The sequence below is a fragment of the Pseudophryne corroboree genome, chromosome 3 (assembly GCF_028390025.1).
Source record: "Pseudophryne corroboree isolate aPseCor3 chromosome 3, aPseCor3.hap2, whole genome shotgun sequence".
Classification (NCBI taxonomy): domain Eukaryota; kingdom Metazoa; phylum Chordata; class Amphibia; order Anura; family Myobatrachidae; genus Pseudophryne; species Pseudophryne corroboree.
In genome coordinates, this window is record NC_086446.1 from 139568561 (window position 1) to 139581638 (window position 13078).

At 34.6% G+C, this 13078-nt stretch overlaps 2 non-coding genes across 2 annotated transcripts; both read left to right on the top strand.

Moving 5' to 3' along the window:
- Positions 1–3193: 3193 nt before the first annotated feature.
- On the top strand, positions 3194–3267 carry TRNAS-ACU (transfer RNA serine (anticodon ACU)). Its single transcript has one exon. It is a non-coding gene; the product is annotated as a tRNA-Ser (tRNA).
- A 3433-nt stretch (positions 3268–6700) lies between these two features.
- TRNAS-ACU (transfer RNA serine (anticodon ACU)) lies at positions 6701–6774 on the top strand. Its single transcript has one exon. It is a non-coding gene; the product is annotated as a tRNA-Ser (tRNA).
- Positions 6775–13078: the final 6304 nt, after the last annotated feature.

The following is a 13078-nucleotide window of genomic DNA, read 5'->3' on the forward strand; positions in this document are numbered from 1 at the left end:
TTTTATGCTAACAAATTTGTTCTTTGAAAAGTGTCCACAAAGCCAAGTCTCTGATTAACACCTTTGTAGGGATGGTTTTTAACCTATTACTAAATTAAATTTGCTTCATTGGAAAGGCAGCAAGATGCATCCTCATTTCAATGTCTACTGAAATAATACGGGTTGACACAAGGAAACATTAACGCCACTGCATCCTTGCTGCTTTCTCATGTGGAAGTCTGTTTAATGTGAAAACAAGGTGATATCTAATTAGCACACAGGTAAGGAATTAAGAAAATCTTTATTTAAGGGTGAAGATGTTTCTCACAAAATCGTTGCCCCAATGCATCATTGAAAGTCAAGCTGGAAAGATGATTTTAATATATCACTTGTACATTTTGTATTGCTCTTCTGGTGACAATGTAGTTTGTTTTTGTCAATTACCCTTTTAATAATAGGGTAAAGAAAATTAAGTGGATTTTTTAAAGAAAACTATACTGTCAATATACTATTAAAACAAATTAAAATGGTAAAAGTTATTGTACTTTAAGTAAAAATAAAAGAGCAAAAATATCAATCCCAGTTTTGATTACTTAAATTAACAAAAAAATATGCATATAGCAAAGGATAGTTTCATTCTGCCTACCTCTGGGTTATGGGCCCAGCATGCTTCCATTGCAGTACTCTGCTGCACATGTAAGTGCAAGAGATCCTGAAGCACTCAGTCATCATGGGAAAGTACCAATGTGTTTCTTCGTTGGTTGATGGAAGAAACATCTTACAAAAACTCTCCAGATTATTGACTTTTTAAAGTTTTTCTAGGAAACGTTTTAGATGAATGCTTATTAGCCTTTGTCAGTATGTACTTTTGCAAAGTGTCTCTGTGGCGCAATCAGTTAGTGTATATGGCTATTAACCAAAAGGTTGGTGGTTCAATCCCACCCAGGGACGTAATTGACCTTGTTATCAGATTTTGGTGATCTTTAAGTAGACAAGTCAAAATTTCAAACCCCCTCTTATGGTGTAGGGTACCTGGCCTTCTCTGATGTAATCAGAGTTAGATTTGATTCAGTGATTTTATAAAAACAGCTAGGAAGCACAATTTAGCAGTGGGTTGCAGAGAAAAAGAAATATGCTGGCAAAAAAATCCAATTGAGTGATTAAACAGCTCTTCATTTTCTGGCTTTATTTTTATGCTAACAAATTTGTTCTCTGAAAAGTGTCCACAAAGCCAAGTCTCTGATTAACACCTTTGTAAGGATGGTTTTTCACCTATTACTAAATTAAACTTGCTTCATTGGAAAGGCAGCAAGATGCATCCTCATTTCAATGTCTACTGAAATAATACAGGTTGACACCAGGAAACATTAACGCCACTGCATCCTTGCTGCTTTCTCATGTGGAAGTCTGTTTAATGTGAAAACAAGGTGATATCTAATTAGCACACAGGTAAGGAATTAAGAAAATCTTTATTTAAGGGTGAAAATGTTTCTCACAAAATCGTTGCCCCAATGCATCATTGAAATTCAAGCTGGAAAGATGATTTTAATATATCACTTGTACATTTTGTATTGCTCTTCTGATGACAATGTAGTTTGTTTTTGTCAATTACCATTTTAATAATAGGGTAAAGAAAATTAAGTGGATTTTTAAAAGAAAACAATACTTTCAATATACTATTAAAACAAATTAAAATGGTAAAAGTTATTGTACTTTAATGAAAAATAAAAGAGCAAAAATATCAATCCCAGTTTTGGATTACTTTAATTAACAAAAAAAATGCATATAGCAGAGGATAGTTTTAATCTGCCTACCTCTGGGTTATGGGCCCAGCATGCTTCCATTGCAGTACTCTGCTGCACATGTAAGTGCAAGAGATCCTGAAGCACTCACTCATCATGGGAAAGTACCAATGTGTTTATTCGTTGGTGGATGGAAGAAACATCTTACAAAAACTCTCCAGATTATTGACTTTTTAAAGTTTTTCTAGGAAACGTTTTAGATGAATGCTTATTAGCCTTTGTCAGTATGTACTTTTGCAAAGTGTCTCTGTGGCGCAATCAGTTAGTGTGTACGGCTATAAACCAAAAGGTTGGTGGTTCAATCCCACCCAGGGACGTAATTGACCTTGTTATCAGATTTTGGTGATCTTTAAGTAGACAAGTCAAAATTTCAAACCCCCTCTTATGGTGTAGGGTACCTGGCCTTCTCTGATGTAATCAGAGTTAGATTTGATTCAGTGATTTTATAAAAACAGCTAGGAAGCACAATTTAGCAGTGGGTTGCAGAGAAAAAGAAATATGCTGGCAAAAAAATCCAATTGAGTGATTAAACAGCTCTTAATTTTCTGGATTTATTTTTATGCTAACAAATTTGTTCTTTGAAAAGTGTCCACAAAGCCAAGTCTCTGATTAACACCTTTGTAGGGATGGTTTTTAACCTATTACTAAATTAAATTTGCTTCATTGGAAAGGCAGCAAGATGCATCCTCATTTCAATGTCTACTGAAATAATACGGGTTGACACAAGGAAACATTAACGCCACTGCATCCTTGCTGCTTTCTCATGTAGAAGTCTGTTTAATGTGAAAACAAGGTGATATCTAATTAGCACACAGGTAAGGAATTAAGAAAATCTTTATTTAAGGGTGAAGATGTTTCTCACAAAATTGTTGCCCCAATGCATCATTGAAATTCAAGCTGGAAAGATGATTTTAATATATCACTTGTACATTTTGTATTGCTCTTCTGGTGACAATGTAGTTTGTTTTTGTCAATTACCATTTTAATAATAGGGTAAAGAAAATTAAGTGGATTTTTGAAAGAAAACAATACTGTCAATATACTATTAAAACAAATTAAAATGGTAAAAGTTATTGTACTTTAAGTAAAAATAAAAGAGCCAAAATATCAATCCCAGTTTTGGATTACTTTAATTAACAAAAAAAAATGCATATAGCAGAGGATAGTTTCAATCTGCCTACCGCTGGGTTATGGGCCCAGCATGCTTCCATTGCTGTACTCTGCTGCACATGTAAGTGCAAGAGATCCTGAAGCACTCACTCATCATGGGAAAGTACCAATGTGTTTCTCGTTGGTTGATGGAAGAAACATTTTACAAAAACTCTCCAGATTATTGACTTTTTAAAGTTTTTCTAGGAAACGTTCTAGATGTATGCTTATTAGCCTTTGTCAGTATGTCCTTTTTGCGAAGTGTCTCTGTGGTGCAATCGGTTAGTGTGTTCGGCTACTAACCAAAAGGTTGGTGGTTCAATCCCACCCAGGGACGTAATTGACCTTGTTATCAGATTTTGGTGATCTTTAAGTAGACAAGTCAAAATTTCAAACCCCCTGTTATGGTGTAGGGTACCTGGCCTTTTCTGATGTAATCAGAGTTAGATTTGATTCAGTGATTTAATAAAAACAGCTAGGAAGCACAATTTAGCAGTGGGTTGCAGAGAAAAAGAAATATGCTGGCAAAAAAAATCCAATTGAGTGATTAAACAGCTCCTTATTTTCTGGCTTTATTTTTATGCTAACAAATTTGTTCTCTGAAAAGTGTCCACAAAGCCAAGTCTCTGATTAACACCTTTGTAGGGATGGTTTTTCACCTATTACTAAATTAAATTTGCTTCATTGGAAAGGCAGCAAGATGCATCCTCATTGCAATGTCTACTGAAATAATACGGGTTGACACAAGGAAACATTAACGCCACTGCATCCTTGCTGCTTTCTCATGTGGAAGTCTGTTTAATGTGAAAACAAGGTGATATCTAATTAGCACACAGGTAAGGAATTAAGAAAATCTTTATTTAAGGGTGAAAATGTTTCTCACAAAATCGTTGCCCCAATGCATCATTGAAATTCAAGCTGAAAAGATGATTTTAATATATCACTTGTACATTTTGTATTGCTCTTCTGATGACAATGTAGTTTGTTTTTGTCAATTACCATTTTAATAATAGGGTAAAGAAAATTAAGTGGATTTTTAAAAGAAAACAATACTTTCAATATACTATTAAAACAAATCAAAATGGTAAAAGTTATTGTACTTTAATGAAAAATAAAAGAGCAAAAATATCAATCCCAGTTTTGGATTACTTTAATTAACAAAAAAAATGCATATAGCAGAGGATAGTTTTAATCTGCCTACCTCTGGGTTATGGGCCCAGCATGCTTCCATTGCAGTACTCTGCTGCACATGTAAGTGCAAGAGATCCTGAAGCACTCACTCATCATGGGAAAGTACCAATGTGTTTCTTCGTTGGTGGATGGAAGAAACATCTTACAAAAACTCTCCAGATTATTGACTTTTTAAAGTTTTTCTAGGAAACGTTTTAGATGAATGCTTATTAGCCTTTGTCAGTATGTACTTTTGCAAAGTGTCTCTGTGGCGCAATCAGTTAGTGTGTACGGCTATAAACCAAAAGGTTGGTGGTTCAATCCCACCCAGGGACGTAATTGACCTTGTTATCAGATTTTGGTGATCTTTAAGTAGACAAGTCAAAATTTCAAACCCCCTCTTATGGTGTAGGGTACCTGGCCTTCTCTGATGTAATCAGAGTTAGATTTGATTCAGTGATTTTATAAAAACAGCTAGGAAGCACAATTTAGCAGTGGGTTGCAGAGAAAAAGAAATATGCTGGCAAAAAAAATCCAATTGAGTGATTAAACAGCTCTTAATTTTCTGGCTTTATTTTTATGCTAACAAATTTGTTCTTTGAAAAGTGTCCACAAAGCCAAGTCTCTGATTAACACCTTTGTAGGGATGGTTTTTAACCTATTACTAAATTAAATTTGCTTCATTGGAAAGGCAGCAAGATGCATCCTCATTTCAATGTCTACTGAAATAATACGGGTTGACACAAGGAAACATTAACGCCACTGCATCCTTGCTGCTTTCTCATGTGGAAGTCTGTTTAATGTGAAAACAAGGTGATATCTAATTAGCACACAGGTAAGGAATTAAGAAAATCTTTATTTAAGGGTGAAGATGTTTCTCACAAAATCGTTGCCCCAATGCATCATTGAAAGTCAAGCTGGAAAGATGATTTTAATATATCACTTGTACATTTTGTATTGCTCTTCTGGTGACAATGTAGTTTGTTTTTGTCAATTACCCTTTTAATAATAGGGTAAAGAAAATTAAGTGGATTTTTTAAAGAAAACTATACTGTCAATATACTATTAAAACAAATTAAAATGGTAAAAGTTATTGTACTTTAAGTAAAAATAAAAGAGCAAAAATATCAATCCCAGTTTTGATTACTTAAATTAACAAAAAAATATGCATATAGCAAAGGATAGTTTCATTCTGCCTACCTCTGGGTTATGGGCCCAGCATGCTTCCATTGCAGTACTCTGCTGCACATGTAAGTGCAAGAGATCCTGAAGCACTCAGTCATCATGGGAAAGTACCAATGTGTTTCTTCGTTGGTTGATGGAAGAAACATCTTACAAAAACTCTCCAGATTATTGACTTTTTAAAGTTTTTCTAGGAAACGTTTTAGATGAATGCTTATTAGCCTTTGTCAGTATGTACTTTTGCAAAGTGTCTCTGTGGCGCAATCAGTTAGTGTATATGGCTATTAACCAAAAGGTTGGTGGTTCAATCCCACCCAGGGACGTAATTGACCTTGTTATCAGATTTTGGTGATCTTTAAGTAGACAAGTCAAAATTTCAAACCCCCTCTTATGGTGTAGGGTACCTGGCCTTCTCTGATGTAATCAGAGTTAGATTTGATTCAGTGATTTTATAAAAACAGCTAGGAAGCACAATTTAGCAGTGGGTTGCAGAGAAAAAGAAATATGCTGGCAAAAAAATCCAATTGAGTGATTAAACAGCTCTTCATTTTCTGGCTTTATTTTTATGCTAACAAATTTGTTCTCTGAAAAGTGTCCACAAAGCCAAGTCTCTGATTAACACCTTTGTAAGGATGGTTTTTCACCTATTACTAAATTAAACTTGCTTCATTGGAAAGGCAGCAAGATGCATCCTCATTTCAATGTCTACTGAAATAATACAGGTTGACACCAGGAAACATTAACGCCACTGCATCCTTGCTGCTTTCTCATGTGGAAGTCTGTTTAATGTGAAAACAAGGTGATATCTAATTAGCACACAGGTAAGGAATTAAGAAAATCTTTATTTAAGGGTGAAGATGTTTCTCACAAAATCGTTGCCCCAATGCATCATTGAAATTCAAGCTGGAAAGATGATTTTAATATATCACTTGTACATTTTGTATTGCTCTTCTGGTGACAATGTAGTTTGTTTTTGTCAATTACCATTTTAATAATAGGGTAAAGAAAATTAAGTGGATTTTTGAAAGAAAACAATACTGTCAATATACTATTAAAACAAATTAAAATGGTAAAAGTTATTGTACTTTAAGTAAAAATAAAAGAGCCAAAATATCAATCCCAGTTTTGGATTACTTTAATTAACAAAAAAAAATGCATATAGCAGAGGATAGTTTCAATCTGCCTACCGCTGGGTTATGGGCCCAGCATGCTTCCATTGCTGTACTCTGCTGCACATGTAAGTGCAAGAGATCCTGAAGCACTCACTCATCATGGGAAAGTACCAATGTGTTTCTCGTTGGTTGATGGAAGAAACATTTTACAAAAACTCTCCAGATTATTGACTTTTTAAAGTTTTTCTAGGAAACGTTCTAGATGTATGCTTATTAGCCTTTGTCAGTATGTCCTTTTTGCGAAGTGTCTCTGTGGTGCAATCGGTTAGTGTGTTCGGCTACTAACCAAAAGGTTGGTGGTTCAATCCCACCCAGGGACGTAATTGACCTTGTTATCAGATTTTGGTGATCTTTAAGTAGACAAGTCAAAATTTCAAACCCCCTGTTATGGTGTAGGGTACCTGGCCTTTTCTGATGTAATCAGAGTTAGATTTGATTCAGTGATTTAATAAAAACAGCTAGGAAGCACAATTTAGCAGTGGGTTGCAGAGAAAAAGAAATATGCTGGCAAAAAAAATCCAATTGAGTGATTAAACAGCTCCTTATTTTCTGGCTTTATTTTTATGCTAACAAATTTGTTCTCTGAAAAGTGTCCACAAAGCCAAGTCTCTGATTAACACCTTTGTAGGGATGGTTTTTCACCTATTACTAAATTAAATTTGCTTCATTGGAAAGGCAGCAAGATGCATCCTCATTGCAATGTCTACTGAAATAATACGGGTTGACACAAGGAAACATTAACGCCACTGCATCCTTGCTGCTTTCTCATGTGGAAGTCTGTTTAATGTGAAAACAAGGTGATATCTAATTAGCACACAGGTAAGGAATTAAGAAAATCTTTATTTAAGGGTGAAAATGTTTCTCACAAAATCGTTGCCCCAATGCATCATTGAAATTCAAGCTGAAAAGATGATTTTAATATATCACTTGTACATTTTGTATTGCTCTTCTGATGACAATGTAGTTTGTTTTTGTCAATTACCATTTTAATAATAGGGTAAAGAAAATTAAGTGGATTTTTAAAAGAAAACAATACTTTCAATATACTATTAAAACAAATCAAAATGGTAAAAGTTATTGTACTTTAATGAAAAATAAAAGAGCAAAAATATCAATCCCAGTTTTGGATTACTTTAATTAACAAAAAAAATGCATATAGCAGAGGATAGTTTTAATCTGCCTACCTCTGGGTTATGGGCCCAGCATGCTTCCATTGCAGTACTCTGCTGCACATGTAAGTGCAAGAGATCCTGAAGCACTCACTCATCATGGGAAAGTACCAATGTGTTTCTTCGTTGGTGGATGGAAGAAACATCTTACAAAAACTCTCCAGATTATTGACTTTTTAAAGTTTTTCTAGGAAACGTTTTAGATGAATGCTTATTAGCCTTTGTCAGTATGTACTTTTGCAAAGTGTCTCTGTGGCGCAATCAGTTAGTGTGTACGGCTATAAACCAAAAGGTTGGTGGTTCAATCCCACCCAGGGACGTAATTGACCTTGTTATCAGATTTTGGTGATCTTTAAGTAGACAAGTCAAAATTTCAAACCCCCTCTTATGGTGTAGGGTACCTGGCCTTCTCTGATGTAATCAGAGTTAGATTTGATTCAGTGATTTTATAAAAACAGCTAGGAAGCACAATTTAGCAGTGGGTTGCAGAGAAAAAGAAATATGCTGGCAAAAAAAATCCAATTGAGTGATTAAACAGCTCTTAATTTTCTGGCTTTATTTTTATGCTAACAAATTTGTTCTTTGAAAAGTGTCCACAAAGCCAAGTCTCTGATTAACACCTTTGTAGGGATGGTTTTTAACCTATTACTAAATTAAATTTGCTTCATTGGAAAGGCAGCAAGATGCATCCTCATTTCAATGTCTACTGAAATAATACGGGTTGACACAAGGAAACATTAACGCCACTGCATCCTTGCTGCTTTCTCATGTGGAAGTCTGTTTAATGTGAAAACAAGGTGATATCTAATTAGCACACAGGTAAGGAATTAAGAAAATCTTTATTTAAGGGTGAAGATGTTTCTCACAAAATCGTTGCCCCAATGCATCATTGAAAGTCAAGCTGGAAAGATGATTTTAATATATCACTTGTACATTTTGTATTGCTCTTCTGGTGACAATGTAGTTTGTTTTTGTCAATTACCCTTTTAATAATAGGGTAAAGAAAATTAAGTGGATTTTTTAAAGAAAACTATACTGTCAATATACTATTAAAACAAATTAAAATGGTAAAAGTTATTGTACTTTAAGTAAAAATAAAAGAGCAAAAATATCAATCCCAGTTTTGATTACTTAAATTAACAAAAAAATATGCATATAGCAAAGGATAGTTTCATTCTGCCTACCTCTGGGTTATGGGCCCAGCATGCTTCCATTGCAGTACTCTGCTGCACATGTAAGTGCAAGAGATCCTGAAGCACTCAGTCATCATGGGAAAGTACCAATGTGTTTCTTCGTTGGTTGATGGAAGAAACATCTTACAAAAACTCTCCAGATTATTGACTTTTTAAAGTTTTTCTAGGAAACGTTTTAGATGAATGCTTATTAGCCTTTGTCAGTATGTACTTTTGCAAAGTGTCTCTGTGGCGCAATCAGTTAGTGTATATGGCTATTAACCAAAAGGTTGGTGGTTCAATCCCACCCAGGGACGTAATTGACCTTGTTATCAGATTTTGGTGATCTTTAAGTAGACAAGTCAAAATTTCAAACCCCCTCTTATGGTGTAGGGTACCTGGCCTTCTCTGATGTAATCAGAGTTAGATTTGATTCAGTGATTTTATAAAAACAGCTAGGAAGCACAATTTAGCAGTGGGTTGCAGAGAAAAAGAAATATGCTGGCAAAAAAATCCAATTGAGTGATTAAACAGCTCTTCATTTTCTGGCTTTATTTTTATGCTAACAAATTTGTTCTCTGAAAAGTGTCCACAAAGCCAAGTCTCTGATTAACACCTTTGTAAGGATGGTTTTTCACCTATTACTAAATTAAACTTGCTTCATTGGAAAGGCAGCAAGATGCATCCTCATTTCAATGTCTACTGAAATAATACAGGTTGACACCAGGAAACATTAACGCCACTGCATCCTTGCTGCTTTCTCATGTGGAAGTCTGTTTAATGTGAAAACAAGGTGATATCTAATTAGCACACAGGTAAGGAATTAAGAAAATCTTTATTTAAGGGTGAAAATGTTTCTCACAAAATCGTTGCCCCAATGCATCATTGAAATTCAAGCTGGAAAGATGATTTTAATATATCACTTGTACATTTTGTATTGCTCTTCTGATGACAATGTAGTTTGTTTTTGTCAATTACCATTTTAATAATAGGGTAAAGAAAATTAAGTGGATTTTTAAAAGAAAACAATACTTTCAATATACTATTAAAACAAATTAAAATGGTAAAAGTTATTGTACTTTAATGAAAAATAAAAGAGCAAAAATATCAATCCCAGTTTTGGATTACTTTAATTAACAAAAAAAATGCATATAGCAGAGGATAGTTTTAATCTGCCTACCTCTGGGTTATGGGCCCAGCATGCTTCCATTGCAGTACTCTGCTGCACATGTAAGTGCAAGAGATCCTGAAGCACTCACTCATCATGGGAAAGTACCAATGTGTTTCTTCGTTGGTGGATGGAAGAAACATCTTACAAAAACTCTCCAGATTATTGACTTTTTTTAGGTTTTTCTAGGAAACGTTTTAGATGAATGCTTATTAGCCTTTGTCAGTATGTACTTTTGCAAAGTGTCTCTGTGGCGCAATCAGTTAGTGTGTACGGCTATAAACCAAAAGGTTGGTGGTTCAATCCCACCCAGGGACGTAATTGACCTTGTTATCAGATTTTGGTGATCTTTAAGTAGACAAGTCAAAATTTCAAACCCCCTCTTATGGTGTAGGGTACCTGGCCTTCTCTGATGTAATCAGAGTTAGATTTGATTCAGTGATTTTATAAAAACAGCTAGGAAGCACAATTTAGCAGTGGGTTGCAGAGAAAAAGAAATATGCTGGCAAAAAAAATCCAATTGAGTGATTAAACAGCTCTTAATTTTCTGGATTTATTTTTATGCTAACAAATTTGTTCTTTGAAAAGTGTCCACAAAGCCAAGTCTCTGATTAACACCTTTGTAGGGATGGTTTTTAACCTATTACTAAATTAAATTTGCTTCATTGGAAAGGCAGCAAGATGCATCCTCATTTCAATGTCTACTGAAATAATACGGGTTGACACAAGGAAACATTAACGCCACTGCATCCTTGCTGCTTTCTCATGTGGAAGTCTGTTTAATGTGAAAACAAGGTGATATCTAATTAGCACACAGGTAAGGAATTAAGAAAATCTTTATTTAAGGGTGAAGATGTTTCTCACAAAATCGTTGCCCCAATGCATCATTGAAAGTCAAGCTGGAAAGATGATTTTAATATATCACTTGTACATTTTGTATTGCTCTTCTGGTGACAATGTAGTTTGTTTTTGTCAATTACCCTTTTAATAATAGGGTAAAGAAAATTAAGTGGATTTTTTAAAGAAAACTATACTGTCAATATACTATTAAAACAAATTAAAATGGTAAAAGTTATTGTACTTTAAGTAAAAATAAAAGAGCAAAAATATCAATCCCAGTTTTGATTACTTAAATTAACAAAAAAATATGCATATAGCAAAGGATAGTTTCATTCTGCCTACCTCTGGGTTATGGGCCCAGCATGCTTCCATTGCAGTACTCTGCTGCACATGTAAGTGCAAGAGATCCTGAAGCACTCAGTCATCATGGGAAAGTACCAATGTGTTTCTTCGTTGGTTGATGGAAGAAACATCTTACAAAAACTCTCCAGATTATTGACTTTTTAAAGTTTTTCTAGGAAACGTTTTAGATGAATGCTTATTAGCCTTTGTCAGTATGTACTTTTGCAAAGTGTCTCTGTGGCGCAATCAGTTAGTGTATATGGCTATTAACCAAAAGGTTGGTGGTTCAATCCCACCCAGGGACGTAATTGACCTTGTTATCAGATTTTGGTGATCTTTAAGTAGACAAGTCAAAATTTCAAACCTCCTCTTATGGTGTAGGGTACCTGGCCTTCTCTGATGTAATCAGAGTTAGATTTGATTCAGTGATTTTATAAAAACAGCTAGGAAGCACAGTTTAGCAGTGGGTTGCAGAGAAAAAGAAATATGCTGGCAAAAAAATCCAATTGAGTGATTAAACAGCTCTTCATTTTCTGGCTTTATTTTTATGCTAACAAATTTGTTCTCTGAAAAGTGTCCACAAAGCCAAGTCTCTGATTAACACCTTTGTAAGGATGGTTTTTCACCTATTACTAAATTAAACTTGCTTCATTGGAAAGGCAGCAAGATGCATCCTCATTTCAATGTCTACTGAAATAATACAGGTTGACACCAGGAAACATTAACGCCACTGCATCCTTGCTGCTTTCTCATGTGGAAGTCTGTTTAATGTGAAAACAAGGTGATATCTAATTAGCACACAGGTAAGGAATTAAGAAAATCTTTATTTAAGGGTGAAAATGTTTCTCACAAAATCGTTGCCCCAATGCATCATTGAAATTCAAGCTGGAAAGATGATTTTAATATATCACTTGTACATTTTGTATTGCTCTTCTGATGACAATGTAGTTTGTTTTTGTCAATTACCATTTTAATAATAGGGTAAAGAAAATTAAGTGGATTTTTAAAAGAAAACAATACTTTCAATATACTATTAAAACAAATTAAAATGGTAAAAGTTATTGTACTTTAATGAAAAATAAAAGAGCAAAAATATCAATCCCAGTTTTGGATTACTTTAATTAACAAAAAAAAATGCATATAGCAGAGGATAGTTTTAATCTGCCTACCTCTGGGTTATGGGCCCAGCATGCTTCCATTGCAGTACTCTGCTGCACATGTAAGTGCAAGAGATCCTGAAGCACTCACTCATCATGGGAAAGTACCAATGTGTTTCTTCGTTGGTGGATGGAAGAAACATCTTACAAAAACTCTCCAGATTATTGACTTTTTAAAGTTTTTCTAGGAAACGTTTTAGATGAATGCTTATTAGCCTTTGTCAGTATGTACTTTTGCAAAGTGTCTCTGTGGTGCAATCAGTTAGTGTGTACGGCTATAAACCAAAAGGTTGGTGGTTCAATCCCACCCAGGGACGTAATTGACCTTGTTATCAGATTTTGGTGATCTTTAAGTAGACAAGTCAAAATTTCAAACCCCCTCTTATGGTGTAGGGTACCTGGCCTTCTCTGATGTAATCAGAGTTAGATTTGATTCAGTGATTTTATAAAAACAGCTAGGAAGCACAATTTAGCAGTGGGTTGCAGAGAAAAAGAAATATGCTGGCAAAAAAAATCCAATTGAGTGATTAAACAGCTCTTAATTTTCTGGATTTATTTTTATGCTAACAAATTTGTTCTTTTAAAAGTGTCCACAAAGCCAAGTCTCTGATTAACACCTTTGTAGGGATGGTTTTTAACCTATTACTAAATTAAATTTGCTTCATTGGAAAGGCAGCAAGATGCATCCTCATTTCAATGTCTACTGAAATAATACGGGTTGACACAAGGAAACATTAACGCCACTGCATCCTTGCTGCTTTCTCATGTGGAAGTCT